This window comes from Spinacia oleracea, chromosome 3 (assembly GCF_020520425.1).
Source record: "Spinacia oleracea cultivar Varoflay chromosome 3, BTI_SOV_V1, whole genome shotgun sequence".
Taxonomy (NCBI): domain Eukaryota; kingdom Viridiplantae; phylum Streptophyta; class Magnoliopsida; order Caryophyllales; family Amaranthaceae; genus Spinacia; species Spinacia oleracea.
Genome location: NC_079489.1, coordinates 48,736,705 through 48,750,412, shown reverse-complemented (window position 1 = coordinate 48,750,412; position 13,708 = coordinate 48,736,705). Strand labels below are relative to the sequence as shown.

The 13,708-nt window shown below is 37.7% G+C and overlaps 1 long non-coding RNA gene across 2 annotated transcripts; it reads left to right on the top strand.

Moving 5' to 3' along the window:
• The first annotated feature begins 4,244 nt into the window (after window positions 1-4,244).
• Window positions 4,245-6,333, top strand: LOC110793987 (uncharacterized). 2 transcript variants are annotated; one of them, XR_002534856.2, is made up of 3 exons: window positions 4,245-4,576; window positions 4,732-4,803; window positions 5,981-6,333. It is a non-coding gene; the product is annotated as an uncharacterized lncRNA (long non-coding RNA). The 2 variants fall into 2 exon arrangements; XR_008929365.1 differs by lacking the exon at window positions 4,245-4,576 and having other exon boundaries at window positions 4,649-4,803.
• Window positions 6,334-13,708: the final 7,375 nt, after the last annotated feature.

Here is a 13,708-nt window from a genome sequence, read left to right as displayed (position 1 = left end):
CCGGCAGGTGTGAATAAAATGATTCCAAGATCCTAAAATCATTGAAGAACTAAGCACAGTTTGTCGACTTAATCCTAGAACATCTTAGGTAAGCAAAAGCCTTTTGCTAATAGTCTAGAAACTACTCTTGGTTGATAGGTACGTCTAAGAACTTATTAGGTAAACCTATCGATTTTGCCACGACATAAAAGGACTCCTTACTTATATCGTTGAGTTTCACCAAAACTAACATGTACTCACAATTATTTGTGTACCTTGCCCCTTTAGGACCAATAAGTAACACCTCGCTGAGCGAAAACTATTACTAGATTGATGTAAAGGATATCCAAGCAAGTGTATATTTTGGCATGGCACCTTTTAACTCAATTTTTAAGTTTGGAACTTAAGGCTCTTACTATGTTGGTTAGATTTTAAGTGAACTAAAATCCTTAATCATGCAACATAATCAAGCTTTTGATCTCATGCATTTTAAGACATATTTAAAAGCAATAAATAACTTAAACATGCATAAGATAAATGTGATCTAGTATGGCCCGACTTCATCTTGAAGCTTTGACTTCAAAGTCCGTCTTGAAAATCTCCGTGGGAGGCACCATTTTCTTCAAATAGAATAAGCTATAACTAATTACAACTATTTGATTGTTCGCAGACCATATTTGAATTGAAAAATAACTTTGGTACTTTAGACCAATTACATTCAAATTAATGGTACGCAGACCATATTTTCTATCCTATTTGGGCCATACTAGTCACTTCATAACCTGCAAAACAGTACATATACAATATATACCATTCACCCATTCATTATCATGAATGGCCCACTTAGCTGGTTAGTAAAACACATTATGCATCACGTAAATATTTGCAGCAATTAATCAAGGGCACCAATAATCTACCAATTATTCAGTCCTTATTAATTCTAATCAAGTTGTTTTAACCTTAAGGATTTGTAGACCTAATCAAGAGTTTATGACTAAAAAGCGCTCCCACTTAAACCAATAAATTCATATGCTTTACTAATTTTAAACATAAAAATGTATTTCTAGTCTAACCGGAAACATACAATTTTAATTAAAATTTAAAGCTCATATAAATTTATAATTGAATCCAAAAAGTTTAATTTAATTTCAGTCGTTATTTAAATTAATTCATGATTTTAATTTTAGTAAAATAATTAGAATAAATAACATTTATTATAATTACAATATTCAAAATTAAAATCCAAGAAAATAATTTAAATTATTAATTTTAAAATTAATTAAAATTACGTGAACTGAAATTTTCAAATTAAACATTCAAAACGATCTAATCGTAACGGAAACACCCTACGCATTGCACGCCCATGGGCCGCACGCATACAGCCATTGCTGGCCATATGCGCGCAGCCCATGCGCTCGTCGCATAGCTGCTGCTCTACCAATCGCAAGCCATCGCACGCTGTGGTGCTCGCTGCGCGCGCGCCAGCGCTCGTCGCACGCGAGCCATCGCTCGCAGTGCGCGCTCGCCAGCGCTCGCTGTGCGCGCTCGCCAGCGCTCGCTGTGCGCGCGAGCCATTGCTCGCTGTGCGCGCGAGCCATCGCTCGCTGTGCGCGCGACATCGCTCGCTGTGCGCGCGAGCCATCGCTCGCTGTGCGCGCGACATCGCTCGCTAGGCGCGCGACATCGCTCGCTGTGCGCGCGAGCAACGCTGGGCGCAGCGCTCGTGGCACGCGAGCTTGCGCTCGCTGCGCGCGAGGCTGCGCGCTCTTGCGCGAGGCAGTGCGCGTTGTGGCGCAGCTCGCTTGCTGCCCACACGCGACTGCCTTGGCTTGCCTTTCGCCCATGCCCATTTGTTCATAGCTCGTGGCACACGACACAAGGCAGGGCTGCTGCCTTGTGCTCGTGCACTACGCCCTTGCTCATTGCATTCGTGCCGCACGGGCGACGAGCTCCCTTGCTCGTCGTCGCATGCCCGCACTATACAACACCCCTTAAGGGTAACACGAAGCGTCCATTGCTTTGTGCGTGCAAGTTTTATGAACGAATCGCATAAAAATTTAAAATTTATATTTAAAATTAATGACAAATTAATAAATAATATTAATTTCATAATTTTAGGGCGAAAAAATCGAAAATTTATTATTCAATTGATTTCCGATTTACATGGATTCAAGTCTAGGTCATAAAAATTTAAAATTTATCATAAATTTACAATTTTTATGGTGGTTTTTAATCATAGGTTTCTAATTAAATTATAATTAATTATGAAAATCAAATTAATTCTAAATTATTCTAATTTTCAACAAATTATTCATAATTACAAATTAGATTGCATAATTAACAAGGCTAGGCATTCAAACTTGTTAAACATATATAGTAGGTCAATCAAAAATTCAAGATTTATCAACAAGAATCGCAAATATTTAATTTAACATCTTAAATTTACGAAATTTTGCATTCGAAAAACTAAAACCTTCGAAAAGTCATAGTTAGGCTTCGAATTTGAGAATTCTGGGTTCGGCAGAAAAATACTGTTTTTGTCAAAATTTTAGAATGCCTTTTACATGCGGAATTGACACAAAAATCACTCGATTTGGATGAGTAACGAAGAAACCGCCGAAAAACTGCGTACGTATAATTAAATAAACGCAATTTGCAATTAATTAACAATTACGAAAATTAATCACCCCTTTTAATTCTTGCAAATTTGTAATATTTAACCATGTTTATGCAAATTAGATTATGAAAATAATAAGGGGCTCGTGATACCACTGTTAGGTTATGATACATATGATATTACATAAATCATGCGGAAACAACCATTAACCCAGGAATACATATTATTTACACATAATCATATAGCATAATTTAGATGCATACTCTTTGTTGCGTGCCCTCCCTAGCTGCGCCCGAACCGAACAAGAACAAGTCTTTAGGACTCCAAGTGTCGTCCCTCCGTAGATAGTCCACAGCACGTCCGGATCCGCCTTAAGATTGACCAACTAGAATCGCCCTTAAGGTACTAGAATTTTCGGCACTTTTGAGCAAGATGTGTGATTGAATTTTTCTCTCAAAAACTCACTTTGAATACTTTGAAACTCGTTATAAATTGTGAACCCAGGCCACATATTTATAGGGGTATGGAAAGGGAATTGGAATCCTATTCAGATACAAATTAATTAAACCTAGAATCCTATAAGAACTCTAATTAATTAATTTATCTAATAGAATTAGGAATTTAATCATTAACCGAACTCTGCATGTTTTAGGAATCGTGCATGAACACAAACACTCACGCACACACACACGGCAGCCACGATGGGCCGCCCAAGCGCGTGCGTGCGAGCAGCAGCCCACGCAGCGAGGCCTACGCGAGCTACAAGCCCACGTAGCTCCTGCGCGCGCTGCGCGCGCTGTGCGCGCTGCCTCGCCCTGCTGGGCCTGGCCTTGCGCTGGGCCTGGCCGTTCGTGTGGCGCGCTTGGCTTGCTGGGCGATGGCCTGGCTTATTGTTGGGCCCTCGTCCGGCAGGCCTCGTCCGATGCTTATTCGTACGATACGCTTCCGATTAAATTTCCGATTCCGGAATTCATTTCCGATACGAACAATATTTAATATTTCCGATTCCGGAATTAATTTCCGTTTCGAACAAATATTTAATATTTCCGTTTCCGGAATTATTTTCCGATTCCGATAATATTTCCGATTCTGATAATATTTCCGTTTCCGGCAATATTTCCGATTCTGGCAATATTTCCATTTCCGATAATATTTTCCGATACGTACCATGTTTCCGTTTCCGGCAACATCTACGACTTGGATAATATTTATATTTCCGATACGATCCATATTTCCGTTTCCGGTAATATCATCGTTTCCGGAGTATTCATTTCTTGCCTGTGACGATCTCAGCTCCCACTGAAACCAAGATCCGTCGATTCCGAATATTCATAGATGGAGTATTTAATGCCATTAAATACTTGATCCGTTTACGTACTATTTGTGTGACCCTACGGGTTCAGTCAAGAGTAAGCTGTGGATTAATATCATTAATTCCACTTGAACTGGAGCGGCCTCTAGCTAGGCATTCAGCTCACTTGATCTCACTGAATTATTAACTTGTTAATTAATACTGAACCGCATTTATTAGACTTATCATAGAATGCATACTTGGACCAAGGGCATTATTTCCTTCAGATGTTAGCCTGTTATTAGTATTTATCAAAAGTTTTATGAAATCATGCATAAAAACAATCATCGCTTTTCTTTAACTAAAACCAAAAGCATTCCACCGCTAAAACCAAAACCCTTCCCACGTTCTACGACTTCTACCTCTTCCTTCCTTCTCCCACCACGATTTACACGGTTAAGGATCTGTTACCAATTGAATTCAAGAGTTTAATTCCAATCCGAATTCAAAAGTTTAATCCCAATCCAACTCGACTCAAAGCGAAATTTCTCAAATCCAAATTTACAGATTTCACTTCAATCTAAATCCAGATATTTTCGTATTTATCTTCTTCTCCAGCGATTGTTTCTCGGCGGAGAATAATATCTGGCGAACATTTTTCCCGGATTCTTGTGGTTGAATTATCAATTGTGAGTTTGAATTATCAATTGTTTAAGGTTTCTTACTGTTCTTTGTTAGGGTTTGTGTTTTGTTGTTTTCCCCCAACTTTTATTTGTTCGATTTAGGGTTTGAACTAATTTGTACTTGATTAAATTCTCAAATTATGTTCATTCTTGTTGATTAGGGTTTCCCACCATTACCGATTTAGGAGTTTGTTCAGCATCTAACACCTTCTCAATCGAGTGTCCTGCACAAGGTAAGAATTACGTTTCAAAGCTTCCATTTTTATGCGACTACTGCATTCTTGTAAATGCTGATTAGATTTTTTTCCCCCTTTTTCTTTTGCCTGTGATGCTAAATTTAGGAAAGCATGTTAATTAATTCGTATTTTTCTTTGGTATTTCTTGATTAAAAAAATAGTCTTGAACTAAGATTCATGAAAGAAATTGGGGAAAACAATAAGACTGAGTACTGCTTTGAATCAATAGATTATGATTTTCGATTCATCGAATGATTACTTAAATTGATTTCAAGTTGTTTGATGGTATTTGTATTTATCTTGTCTCACTAGCATATGTAATTTCTAAGCTTATATGTGCAACTGAATTATGACTTATTGAGGTGCAGACTTTCTAAGCTTATATGTGCAACTGAATTTGATTATTGTATCTAATGACTTATATGACTTAAAAGACTAATATGTGCAACTGGATTTGTATATTGTACCTTGTGACTTATATGACCCCATACATGCTAATGAATATGCTAATTGAAACTAGATACTGTAGAATCGAACTGAAATGATCCAAATAGGACAAATTAAGTGCAATGCACCTTCTACACACAACAACAGCAAGGCCAAACACAACAAATATGGAAGAATTCTTAGTTTTCTTTAGTTGTCAGACATGGATACCTGAGTCCAAGTAACATAGTATAAAATAGTTTGTGGCTTTGAGCACAAGGGGAAAATAGAGGTTGAAGTGAGTGGCTGCTGTTTGTCAACCATTTCAACGTGTCTTATTCATATACTGATGCTAGACTGTACAGTTTGGGTGGTGGGTGGAGGGGAAAGCCATTTTTCAAGAGTCCTTGAGTAGTTTGCTAGTATTTACGCTGTCATATCTGCTTACCTTTGAATGATTTGATTACTCGAATTGCCTCGACTATGAAGATAAATTTCTGTGCTTATTAGTTGAAATTCCCTGCATTTTTTAGCTGTTTTTGTAAGAAATAAAAGTGTGCAAATTTGTCTGGTTAGAGTATCACACTTGTTTGTTTTCTCCCTTTTATATTTTATCTCTGTTCCCCCATGTCCGGATTTGGATGTGATTTTTACCTTTTATGCTAGTTTGTAATTGTGTTTGATTAAAAATGTGAAAAATGCTGCACTATTCTGACAAAACTAGAATACCTATGTATTAAATCTGCAGGAAAAAGAAATTGGAGACTCAAGTGAAGCCGACTAGCAGAGTATGAGAAGGCTAACAACAGAAATGATGATGATGAAGATGAAGATGAAGATGAAGAGGATGCCACAAGAATCTGCACTCTTATTCGCTTGATAAAGCGCCGATAACTGACTAACTGGAGAATCAGATGACTATGGAGCTATTGGGTGATCTTTGTTTTATCTGGCGGATGCTTATCTTCATTGAGTGAGGTGTGGCGTTTGTGTTTTTTTTTTCTGTCTTTTAACTTCCTTCAAAATACATATTTGCTGCTGCATTTCCATGTAGTTCAACTTCTAGGTATATGGTCCATTTCTACCTTGGCTTTGAGTTAACATTAGTGACGGTAATCTAGAAACAACCCATTCCTGAATTATCATACTTCTGCGTAAGTACAAGTCGTTAAGCATAAGGGCCAACCCTTCTCAAAAGAGATGCACAAACGAACCATCACCTAAAGCTCCGTTTGGATCTCTTTAGCATCTGAAATTGTTACAGACGTAGTACTATTTGTTACGGAATATACAAGAAATATGCAAGACTAAATTTTGTTTTACAACTAACCAATAACAATCACTCCTTGCCGAGGGTGGGTCTTGGGGCTTCAAGTTATAATTTTTTAAATACAAGCGTTCCTTTCCATTTCGAGTTCAACAGTTTGTTTTCTTACCGTTGAACTATATTTAAGAGTTCCTTTCCATTTGAAAATACAGCAGGGTTTTCCGGATGAAGTATGACTTTAAGTGACTTGTTTTTTAAGTGAAAACTTCAGAGAGAAATACACACTCCTTCAGTTCATTTCTCATATGAATTCTGTTGTTCATTAATAGGAAATGCAGGAGGTACAGCCTGTGCACCAGGAATTCTCTATTGTTCATTAGTAGGCAACGCATTAGATGGTTTACCCCCTGCAGATGACGGCGTTCTTTTCTGATTACAATGATTGATTTCTTTATCCAATTCTGCAGACAAAACATCTAGCTGATCTCAGATTATATACTCTTATTCAACACTAAAGTATAGATGTATAATATATGTTGTCTTATAGTGTGCAGACGCAGCTTCTAGTTGAGCTAAACTCCCATTTCTGGCACTGGAACTAAGTCTCTGTAAAGTATAGATGTATAATATATGTTGGTTTTGTTTGCAGAGCACTTTTAAACTGAACAAGGATTATTGAAGAAAATTAAAATGAGCACCAAGTGGATACAGATACAAGTATGTCCTATGATTTATGTTTATTGCAAATTTTATTTGTTTTTTAAAGTATTCGAAAGTAATTGATTGTATTTTGCCTGTGTAAATGTCATGGATTCTGGATATTATGTCATGAGATACGTGAAAGAGATCATCGACCATAAGCAAACTCGAATATTTGAAGATGTATGTATTTTTCTTTGTTCAATTAAGCCTAGACATTATTATATGCATTGTCACTTAATTATGTTAATTTTCTCATTTGGTAGTACTTTCATGATTGCAATGTTTCGAATTATGATCAAGGACAAATTGATGAAGTCAGAGCTCAATGGACGTGTCATGTTCTTCTCGTGTGAATATTGTGATGTATTAATTATGTTTTTCGAGTAGAATTTCTCTAGAACGTTTTAATTTAATTTTATTGGTTTGAAATTAAAAGAAGTACTGTATGACAAGGATACTTCTTTCTGTTTTCTAGTGTGTTTTTATTCTACTGTGTATTTAGGCATATATGATTTTAAGTTATGTACGAGACATCGAGACGTTTGTTTGATATGATAGAAATGAAGTTGGATTTTATATATATTCAATTTGATTTGTAGGTTATAAAATATTTTTATATTTTATTATAGGTATTTAATAATTAAAAATTAAAATTTAAAAAAAGCCCGACAAATTTTTTAAAATGCACTTAAACAACAACGCTTTTTAGTTACACGCTATTAATTAATTTAAATTAAATTAATCATAAACTTTCCCGCCATACTGAAGCTTTAATAGCGCTTATATATTGAATGCTACTAAATGAAGAAAAAATGACAGCGCTTTTAAAAAGCGCTGTCATTCTTTTAACAGCGCTGCTAATTAACAGCGCTTTAAAAGCTCTGTCATTCATTGAAAAAAGCGCTATTAAATGCTTATTTTGTTGTAGTGTAACTTGCATAATTAATTAATACTGAACCGCATTTATTAGACTTAGCATTGAATGCATACTTGGAACAAGGGCATTATTTCCTTCAGGAGATGTATTGGAGGAGAGAGTAATTGAAGAGGACACTCAAAATTATATGAACTCAAAACCGAGGAATTGTGCACGAGAATCTTGTTCCTTTGTAGGTAACTATGATGAGTTGTGTAACCATGCAATCCATGTTCGCGGTGTCGGCTTTGTTTATATAGAAGAGATTTAGACCCATGAATTGACTTGAAAAAAGTTGATGAAATGTATTTTTCTGTTTAACAGAAAAGGAAAATGTGAATCAGATTCTATCTTCACCGTCCCCGAAATATTAGATCTTTTAAATCAGAATGAGATAAATTATTTTGGGGAGGGATAAGAAGTTTATTTTAATTTGAAATGTTCATTTTCCCTGAATGTGAATTATGTTTTTTCTCACTGAAATTTCAAGACTAGGAGAATATTTAATGAATTAATGCCAAATTGAAGCCACCGATCTCGTCACTGCTGATGATATTATCGACTTTCGACTACGATTTTAGCACTGTTATGGCAGTTTTGGGTGTGGGATTGTGCGGTGTTGTAATTGTGCGTGAGGGTTTCTGATGTGATTATGTTTTGTTGCTCTAATGTACGAGGTTTATATAATTTTTAATTTTACTCTTGAAACATTTTCATGTACTCTAATAGATTGGTGGTGGAAACATTTTCATGTACGGTGTTGTAATTTTGCAAATGACCTCATTGTTTTTAAATATGAATTTTGTGAATGATTTTTTTGGTGTTTAATATTTGTTGTGATAGTTGTAACAACAATATTTGAGTTTTTTTTAATAATTTCGCACGCATCACGTGCATATAAGACTAGTCTATTATATAAGGGAAGAGACGATGGCATTTTAGTAATCACACTTTTGGTGTTCCCCCAATAATAGTCCATTATACCCCTGATAATTAAAAAAAACTCTAAAGTAAACAAAATAATCATAGTAAAAAAGAATAAAACTCTAAACTCCAGCAAACAAGCACTGAAGCAAAGAAGGAAGGAAAATTTGGTAATATTAATCCAACCTTTGGCCGATTTTCTTTTATTAATCCTGTTAGGTTATGATACATATGACATTTACATAGATCATGCGGAAACAACCATTAACCCAGGAAACATATTATTTACACATAATCATATAGCATAATTAGATGCATACTCTTTGTTGCGTGCCTTCCCTAGCTGCGCCCGAACCGAACAAGAACAAGTCTTTTAGGACTCCAAGTGTCGTCCCTCCGTAGATAGTCCACAGCACGTCCGGATCCGCCTTAAGATTGACCAACTAGAATCGCCCTTAAGGTACTAGAAAATTCGGCACTTTTATGAGCAAGATGTGTTTTAATTTTCTCTCAAAAAACTCACTTTTGAATACTTTGAAACTTATGTATAAATTATGACCCCTAGGCCTTTATTTATAGAGTTATGGAATAGGAATCGTAATCCTAGTAGGATGCGAATTAATTGGAATTAGAATCCTACATGAATTCTATTTAATTAATTTATCCAATTAGGAATAGACATTTAATCATACACTGACTCTTGCAGATTCAGGAATCACGCATGAGCACAAACTCACACACACACGGCAGCCACAAGGGCTGCCCATGCGCGTGCGAGCAGCAGCCCGCGCATCACGGCCCACGCAGCCGTGGCCCTTGGCGCGCGCTGGGCCTGCCTTGCGGTAGGCCTGGGCGCTGCCTTGGCTGGGCTTGTGGCGCGCATGCTTGCTGGGCGATGGCCCCGGCTTCGTGCTGGGCCTTCGTCCGGCAAGCCTCGTCCGATGCTAATTCGTACGATACGCTTCCGATTAAATTTCCATTTCCGGAATCTATTTCCGATACGAACAATATTTAATATTTCCGATTCCGGAATTAATTTCCGTTTCGAACAAATATTTAATATTTCCGTTTCCGGAATTATTTTCCGATTCCGGCAATATTTCCGATTCTGACAATATTTCCGTTTCCGGCAATATTTCCGATTCTGGTAATATTTCCATTTCCAATAATATTTTCCGATACGTACCATGTTTCCGTTTCCGGCAACATCTACGACTTGGATAATATTCATATTTCCGATACGATCCATATTTCCGTTTCCGGCAATATCATCGTTTCCGGAGTATTCATTTCTTGCCTGTGACGATCTTAGCTCCCACTGAAACCAAGATCCGTCGGTTCCGAATATTCATAGATGGAGTATTTAATGCCATTAAATACTTGATCCGTTTACGTACTATTTGTGTGACCCTACGGGTTCAGTCAAGAGTAAGCTGTGGATTAATATCATTAATTCCACTTGAACTGAAGCGGCCTCTAGCTAGGCATTCAGCTCACTTGATCTCACTGAATTATTAACTTGTTAATTAATACTGAACCGCATTTATTAGACTTAACATAGAATGCATACTTGGACCAAGGGCATTATTTCCTTCAGTCTCCCACTTGTCCTTAGGGACAAGTGTGCATTTCCTAATTCCTTTGTCGCTCGATGCTTGCTCTTGAACATAAGGTAAGAGTTGTCATCCTTATTATGTCCAGAGGTGTTCCTCGGTTTCAGAGTTCAACTGATCAAATAAACAGATAATCATAGCCTATGATTCATCCGAGCACGGCCATGCATTTCACAGTTTCTAGCTCTCCGAGTGGCCTTGTACAACTTTTAAGCATCTCATCCCGATTTATGGGAGGACAATCCCAATCTTGCGATCTTGAGATTAGACTTCGTTTGATAGGTGATTACCTGAGCGTTGCCTTTATAGCCTCCTTTTACGGTGCGACGGTTGGTCAACGTCAAAGCAACCAGTTCTCAAACAAGTAATCTCAAATCACTCAGGTATTGAGGATTTAGTGTCTAATAATTTAATGAAATTTACTTATGACAGACTTTCATCTCTTACAGTAAAGTTTCATAGGTCTTGTCCGATACTAGTCTTCCCAAAGTAAGTATCTATGCAAATGATTATGACATTGCCATGTCCACATAGTTCAAGAAACAGAACTACTAGTCATCTTGCACTCTAATCGTCTAACGTTTTCTATGCGTCCAATTTTATAGAAAACTCCGATTAGGGACCATTTTCAACCTTTGACATTCAAGTTCACTTGATAGACATTTCTTAGTCACAGGACTGGTCCTGACAGTCTATCTTGAATACATCGTCAAGTTGAAGGGACTCATCATTTAATAAACCACAAATTAAATGGAAAAATGAATTCCTTTCATTTATTGTGAATGATTAACCAATAATGTTTTACAAAGATTTAAACTCTAAAACTTTAAAAAACATTAAACAGAGACATCAAAGCCATTCTCCAATATGCTTGATTCCCATAGCTGCAGTGTGCGAGTTGTGCTTCGCTTGCGGCAGAGGTTTAGTTAATGGATCTGATATGTTGTCATCAGTTCCAATTTTGCTTATCTCGACTTCTTTTCTTTCAACGAACTCTCGTAGAAGGTGAAATCTACGAAGTACATGCTTGACTCTCTGGTGGTGTCTAGGCTCTTTTGCCTGTGCAATAGCTCCGTTATTATCACAATACAGGGCTATTGGTCCTTTAATGGAGGGGACTACACCAAGTTCTCCTATGAACTTTCTTAGCCATATAGCTTCCTTTGCTGCTTCATGTGCAGCAATGTACTCCGCTTCAGTTGTAGAATCCGCAATGGTGCTTTGCTTAGCACTTTTCCAGCTTACTGCTCCTCCGTTGAGGCAGAAGACAAACCCAGACTGTGATCTGAAATCATCTTTGTCGGTTTGGAAACTTGCGTCCGTATAGCCTTTAACAATTAATTCATCATCTCCACCATAGACCAGGAAGTCATCTTTGTGCCTTTTCAGGTACTTCAGAATGTTTTTGGCAGCAGTCCAATGCGCCTCTCCTGGGTCTGACTGGTATCTGCTCGTAGCACTGAGTGCGTACGCAACATCCGGGCGTGTACATATCATAGCATACATTATTGAACCAATCAATGATGCATATGGAATCCCATTCATTCGTCTACGCTCATCAAGTGTTTTTGGGCACTGAGTCTTGCTTAGAGTCATTCCATGAGACATGGGTAGGTAGCCTCGCTTGGAGTCCGCCATCTTGAACCTATCAAGCACCTTATTGATATAAGTGCTTTGACTAAGTCCAATCATCTTTTTAGATCTATCTCTGTAAATCTTGATGCCCAATATGTACTGTGCTTCTCCTAGATCCTTCATCGAAAAACATTTCCCAAGCCAAATCTTGACAGAGTTCAACATAGGAATGTCATTTCCGATAAGCAATATGTCGTCGACATATAATACTAGGAAAGCAATTTTGCTCCCACTGACCTTCTTGTATACACAAGATTCGTCCGCGTTTTTGATGAAACCAAAGTCACTGACTGCTTCATCAAAACGTATATTCCAGCTCCTGGATGCCTGCTTCAATCCGTAGATTGACTTCTTTAGCTTGCATACCTTTTTAGCATTCTTTGGATCCTCAAAACCTTCAGGCTGTGTCATAAACACAGTTTCTGTTAAAACGCCGTTTAAGAAAGCAGTTTTGACATCCATCTGCCATATTTCGTAATCGTAATATGCAGCGATTGCTAACATTATTCGAATAGACTTTAGCATTGCAACTGGTGAAAAGGTTTCATCGTAATCCACACCGTGGACTTGCCTGTAACCTTTTGCAACCAATCTAGCTTTGAAAACTTCAAGTTTCCCATCCTTGTCCTTTTTCAGTTTGAAAACCCATTTGCTTCCAATGGCTTGGTAGCCATCTGGCAAATCGACCAAATCCCATACTTGGTTTTCAGACATGGAGTCTAATTCAGATTGCATGGCTTCTTGCCATTGCTTGGAGCTAGGGCTCGTCATAGCTTGCTTGTAAGTCGCAGGTTCATCACTTTCAAGTAATAGAACGTCATAGCTCTCGTTCGTCAAAATACCTAAGTACCTTTCCGGTTGAGATCTATATCTTTGCGATCTACGCGGGGTAACATTTCTAGATTGACCATGATTCTCACCAGATTCTTCTAAAGATCTCTGAGTTTCATCCTGAATGTCATCTTGAGCATTCTCTAGAGTTTGTTGTTCGACTCGAATTTCTTCGAGGTCTACTTTTCTCCCACTTGTCATTTTGGAAATGTGATCCTTCTCCAAAAAGACACCATCTCGAGCAACAAACACTTTGTTCTCAGATGTATTGTAGAAGTAATACCCCTTTGTTTCCTTTGGATAGCCCACAAGGATACATTTGTCAGATTTTGGATGAAGTTTGTCTGAAATTAATCGTTTGACGTATACTTCACATCCCCAAATCTTAAGAAAAGACACATTTGGAGGTTTTCCAAACCATAATTCGTATGGAGTCTTTTCGACAGCTTTAGACGGAGCTCTATTTATAGTGAGTGCAGCTGTATTTAGTGCATGTCCCCAAAATTCTAATGGAAGTTCGGCCTGACCCATCATTGACCTGACCATGTCTAGCAAGGTTCTGTTCCTCCGTTCTGACACACCGTTCCA